This window comes from Hordeum vulgare, chromosome 2H (assembly GCF_904849725.1).
Source record: "Hordeum vulgare subsp. vulgare chromosome 2H, MorexV3_pseudomolecules_assembly, whole genome shotgun sequence".
In the NCBI taxonomy this organism is placed as follows: Eukaryota; Viridiplantae; Streptophyta; class Magnoliopsida; order Poales; family Poaceae; genus Hordeum; species Hordeum vulgare.
In genome coordinates this window covers 72,395,618-72,401,412 of record NC_058519.1, presented here as the reverse complement: position 1 = coordinate 72,401,412, position 5,795 = coordinate 72,395,618, and the positions used below count along the sequence as shown (strand labels likewise).

General features: G+C 39.2%; 1 pseudogene; it reads left to right on the top strand.

Annotated features, from left to right (window-relative positions):
* Nucleotides 1–2,854: 2,854 nt before the first annotated feature.
* LOC123425522 lies at nucleotides 2,855–4,885 on the top strand (annotated as a pseudogene).
* Nucleotides 4,886–5,795: the final 910 nt, after the last annotated feature.

The window sequence follows — 5,795 nt, the reverse complement described above, 5'->3', positions numbered from 1 at the left end:
ATAATATCTAAGCATTATGTTTTACTTCGGCCGAAATCGGTGTCAACAGATGCCCCTCGAGGTCTTAATGCGAACACTTGTTTATTTGTGATTCGGATTTAAGAGCTCGAAAGTATTTTTTTTTTTGGGTGCAACCCGTGTGTCACGTACCGTGGCCTGAATTTGAAAATTTGTTGAGGCTTCCGGTCGGATAAGGAGTCCGGCTCCTGGAAACTCTATCAACGCGCGTTGCTGTTAGCAGTATATCGGATAAGCAGTCCGGCTCCTGGAAACTCTATCAACGCGCGTTGCTGTTAGCAGTATATCGGATAAGGAGTCCGGCTCCTGGAAACTCTATCAACGCGCGTTGCTCTTAGCAGTATATCCCAAACCAGCTAACAATATATACTTATCCTGTCCTCCTTCTCGTATTCAAGCACGCACTATTTTTCTTTCCTCTCCTTTGGTTCGCCCTCCAATCAGGCACTCAACCCTTCTAGCAAGTTCGTTGCTTGTATCACTCGGTCCTTTTTGGTAAGTATGTCATCAGCCAATCTGCGGCACATATCTTAGTTGTGATGATTATTTGATCCGATCTCTTTCCTCTGTTACACATAGGAGTGCGAGTGTTCCATTACGACTTGGCAATCTCAGAGTAGAACAGATCGTCATGTGCTTCTGGTGAGTTTCGTGTGTTCAAACGAGCATCCATATCTATCACGTAGATTGCGTGGGAAATTTCGATCTAACTTTTTTTGTTTGCCTCTTCTTTCTATAAGGAAGGTTCCATCAGGATTTTATTGATTTAGATTGATCTCTGCGTCTCCTCTTCAGCAAGGTATATCCTCTCCTTTTTTTTACTTGTACCTACAGCACCATGACATGCAGCCTTTGCATATGCGATCCAACATATTAATCTGCTTTAAGTATTTTAGTTTCATGGTTGGCGTGCCGGCAAGCCTCTATACGAGCTTGGTCCGTCGTACGACCATGAGAATTGATGCGATTTTTCATTAGAGTTAGGATACGGTATTGATCATATCATGCATCGCTTGATAATTTTGGCTAGATCTGATGACTAATTATAACGTCTTCATGTATATATGTACAGTTATCACATCCGATCTATATTTCTTGCTAGCAATATTTACGACGATCTCGTGTTTACTTCGCATACCGGTAAGTGTATGGCTGGTTTAAGGTATTATCCAAAACCAAAGGTGTTTCATACCTTGATCCCACTTCTGACCTCTCTTTGACCTCTCTTTCTTTTGTTTATAGATAAGCTGATCACAACCTGGTGCAGAACGGATTGCTCTCTATTTAGATGTTATACATCTTGTTTCTTCAGAAGGTACAAATGTATAACCTAATATTTATTTCATTAGATATAGCAAGGTTTAACCAGTCGCGGGACATGCATGATCCATTTATTGGAAATTATATATGCTCAACTTATGGTTGACGTGCCGGCAAGTTTTCAACTTGGTCCATCGTACACCCATGAGTACCTATGTGTATGTATTATAATTTTGTTAATTATTTCTTATTTTATGTGATTACATGAAAAAATGTTGTCATGCGAGTTCTCTCATGGTTGACGTGCGGCAAGTTTAAAACTTGGTCCCTCGTACAACCCTGAGTAGCAATATTTATGTGGGATATTTTCCCATTTTTATTTTATATTTTATGTCATATGAATGGAGCAATATGGTGTTACAAATGCAAATTTTCTTACGGTTGACGTGCCGGCGAGTTTTATATTTATAAACTCGGTCCGTCGTACAACCATGAGTACATATATGTATGTAGCATAGTATTGTTATTTCCTAAAAGAAAATTCTCGTGGTTGACGTGCCGGCGAGTTTTATATTTGTAAACTCGGTCCGACGTACAACCGGCCGCATAAACATTTACAATCTTGTCGTTATCTTTTAACATTTTCTTACTATTCCCTTTCGTTCTTTGTTTTACAGAGCGGTGCCTACCTTTGGGGGAACTAATTGCTCGCAAAGGCTGGTAATATTAGTGTGGCTCTCCTTCTTTTATTTATTTATTTATTTATTCTTGTTATGGTTTAATAATTTTAAATGTATTTATCTAGATGGCGCTTGGTGGACCTACCCTTTCATCATTTCAGCTCAAATTATCTGAATTAGCTAGACAACATATGTATGAACCAGAAACAGATGAATCATCTAACCCTAAACTTGGCAAGTCAACTGCGAGAGTAGGAAAATTGGACCCCTCGGAACTCGGGTGGCACTCTGAAAATTCCTTTGAAGCTTTGAGTTATCATCCGACGGCACCTAAGCCGAGGGTTGAATTAAAATGTGCTTTAGGGGCTAGAATGGTGTCACGACAGTTAGGGTGGGAGCGCCATCGTGTTCGGCACGTCAGGCGCCCGAATGGTTATATTGAATGGGCTGTCGAGGTTCTTCAGAATCACTCATTTGGTCTGAAAGGGGGTGAGGACCACACCGATTATATCTGTGGGGCTATATATTGTTCCCTCTACAACTATGATGTTTCCCCTTTTTTGTTTCGGTCTTTGCTAGAAAAATGGAGTCCACAAACGAACACTTTCCTATTCTCATGCGGTGAACGTACAATCACTTTACTTGACATGCTTCTTATGGCCGGGCTTCCTATCACCGGAGATCCTTATGAGGAATATATCCCCCCACTCAATCAATTAGATCCTGCATTGCTTCTATACCCAAACTTCTTATCCGATCTTTTGCGAACATGGGAAGAGCTTTCTGATAAGCGTGAGAACAAATTGTTATCTTTCCAAGATTGGTGTGATCATTTCCACAACCGCCATCTTCCTACTCCTAAGATCGTGCCGATGCAACCAACCATGATACAAACGATGTTCGGGCCACCGATTGAGTTCACGTCTGAGATGGCACATGAGTTTCTTGAGGAACCTCAAAAAATAAGTTGGTGTCCTTATTCCTCGCGTAACTTGATTGGAGTAGATCAGCTACAGAGGGCTTACATGATTTCTATCTGACGGGCTATTCTTCCATGGAGGTTTCTATTTCAAAACATTGATACATGTGTAGCCGAGCCATATCATCCGGACCGTGTAGCTGGCCAACTTAAGTTAGACCAACAGATACCATATAATCCTTTGATATCCTTATGGACAATAGACGTTGGCGTGGCGTACACATACTGATCACATCTATTTCTCCCAGCTCAGGAGGGAATTCATCATCCTCTCAACAGCACTTATGAGGGAAAATGTGACGTGTCATGGACTAGATGGTGGAACAAATTTTTTGCATCCGTTTACCATTATTTTGGATAAACTTAAGGCTGGTAGTCCACATGGGGAAATCTAATATGATGAGAGAAAGGAGGCGTATAAGAAAAAGGCAAAAGAATTTATGCTCCCTCGCAAACTCTCAGATTCTGATTTTGTTATAATAAAGGAAGTGTCAGCAGACTGCCGAGACGGGTACATTAATGGTATTGAGGCCAGAGAGAAAGAGATAGCAGAACGTTGGAATCATATTTTAGGTATTTTTCTTTCAGATGATGAACCTGCTATGGCCTCTCGACGTGTGAGTTAGCAATCTTTATTTCGTTTTGGTTTAAAATTTCCATCATTCATCCATATAACATACACATGTCACTCTTTTTTCAGAAGCGGAAGAATAAGAGTAATGTTATTGACTCTTCCTTTAGAGCTTTGCCTCCAACGGATATGCAAGTTGGTGAAAACCTCTCAACTTCCAAGCTAAAGGAACCAAGTACAACTAAAGCTATTTCTTCTGATGAGGAGGCGAGGCCTACCTCCAAAAGAAAACTTGATTTTGCTGACGTAGAGAATATTTCCAGCCCTATAAAATTAGATGCTCCTGCTTTATACGTACAAGGTGATCTCAGTTTCAGTGGTCTGGACAATATACTTAATGGAGATGTAGCTCACGATTTGGGTGATCTTCACACATTAAATGTGGATGACTATGAGTCAAGCATAGATGTGGATCTCCAAGTTTCTTTTCCATGCATAGCTTCAGACGTGCCCCCATCGACTGATATTGACAGCCTCCTATCTTCTGCACTAAATGGTAGCTCTATATATATTAAAAAAATTATGTTTTATTTAAAGTGTTGCTCACTTGTTTTACTATATATATATATATATATATATATATATATATATATATATATATTTACAAGAATACTCACCCTTTTTTTCTGTTTTTTACGTGTCGAGGACGCTCCTGTGAGTAGGAAAGAAGCGTCGTCGCATATTGCAATGTCATCTGTGGGTGTTCCTTTTGTTACTGGAGTTATTATGAAGCCTGTCGATGCATCGTTCAGACATGCACTTGAAGGCTTGAACAGCTCTACGATAATTGACCCCCAACGTCATGCACTTCTTGAGGCGGTCTATTCGCTTCTTCCAACCAGCGATGATATCGCTCGCGTCGCTGCTATTCGTGCGGGTCTGAAAAGACTTATTTCCATCTCAAATGACATGTAGCAATCTGACAAAGAGATTAAATCTCATTCTCATGAGAAAGAAGAAGCTTTCACTGTGGCAGATAAGGAATGTATGTTGCTTGAAGAATTTTTAAAAGGTACTGATGATAAGTTGGCATCTATGGAAGAGCAATATGCCGAGGAGAGGAAGCATGGGGAGACTCTTAAAGCTCAACTCAAAAAGGTTAATACTAGAATGCATCAGATTAGGGAGGGTGTTGAGCAACTGAAATTAACACGGTCCAGTAAGCAAGCCGAGGCTAAGGAGCTGCGTGCCTCACTTTCTTAAGTTAATGCTAAGGCTAATCAGGCACTTGAGGACCTGAAGCAGAAGATATCCACGATGGACAATGAAGTTGAGTCTATTCTTGAGCAGATGGAAAATCTTCCTGTTGTGCCATGATTTTTTTTAGCCTTTTAAATATATCTAGGTTAGCATTTTTGTTTAATAAGAACTCTCCAGTGTCCGTATGTCATCAGACTATTTGATGCAGCTTTCACGTACGAGGTTATTTATTTATTCAGATTTGAACTTATTGTACGTGTACGCTTCTTTTCTGATGATTGGCACTCATATGATTTTTATTTGCTTAATGCAGTTAAAATAGATACGCATACTATATGTTACGTATATCCAGTATACTGTCTCTATTTGCATGTATATGTCACAGCTTTGGCTCATGAGATTTTGGAGCATCATTTGTATACTTATTTATTTTCATTTGGCGTCGTAATATATAATCATAGGTAACTGGACTGATTTTTATTTTACTTACCATATTTTAAATTTATTAGAGCGATATAAATATATTCCTTGTACATATTTATATCTAGTATGCCGCAGTTTAGACTCGTGAGTTTACTGGAGTGGCAGTTTAGGTGCCTCAGTTTATTGTTGGAGTGATTTTCTTTTATGTGTGTACCCTAGTTTATACTCATGGGGTATGGAGTAATATTTTTTTTTGCATCACAGTTTATGTCGTTGTAGTAATTCTTTCTTTGCATCACAGTTTATACTCGTAAGTCATTGGAGTATTTTTTTGCATCACAGTTTATACTCGTAAGTAGTTGGAGTAATTTTTCTTTAAGTGCCTCAGTTTAGACTCGTGAGGGTATGAACTATTTTCCTTTGTTTTCGCATCACAGTTTAGACTCGTAAGTTATTGGAGTATATTTTTTTGAGTGCCCCAGTTTAGACTCATGAGGGTATGGAGTATTTTTGTTTGCTTCACAGTTTAAACTCATAAGTTATTGGAGTAACATTGTAGGTACCTCAGTTTATACTCGTGATGGTATGGAGTAATTTTTTTTAT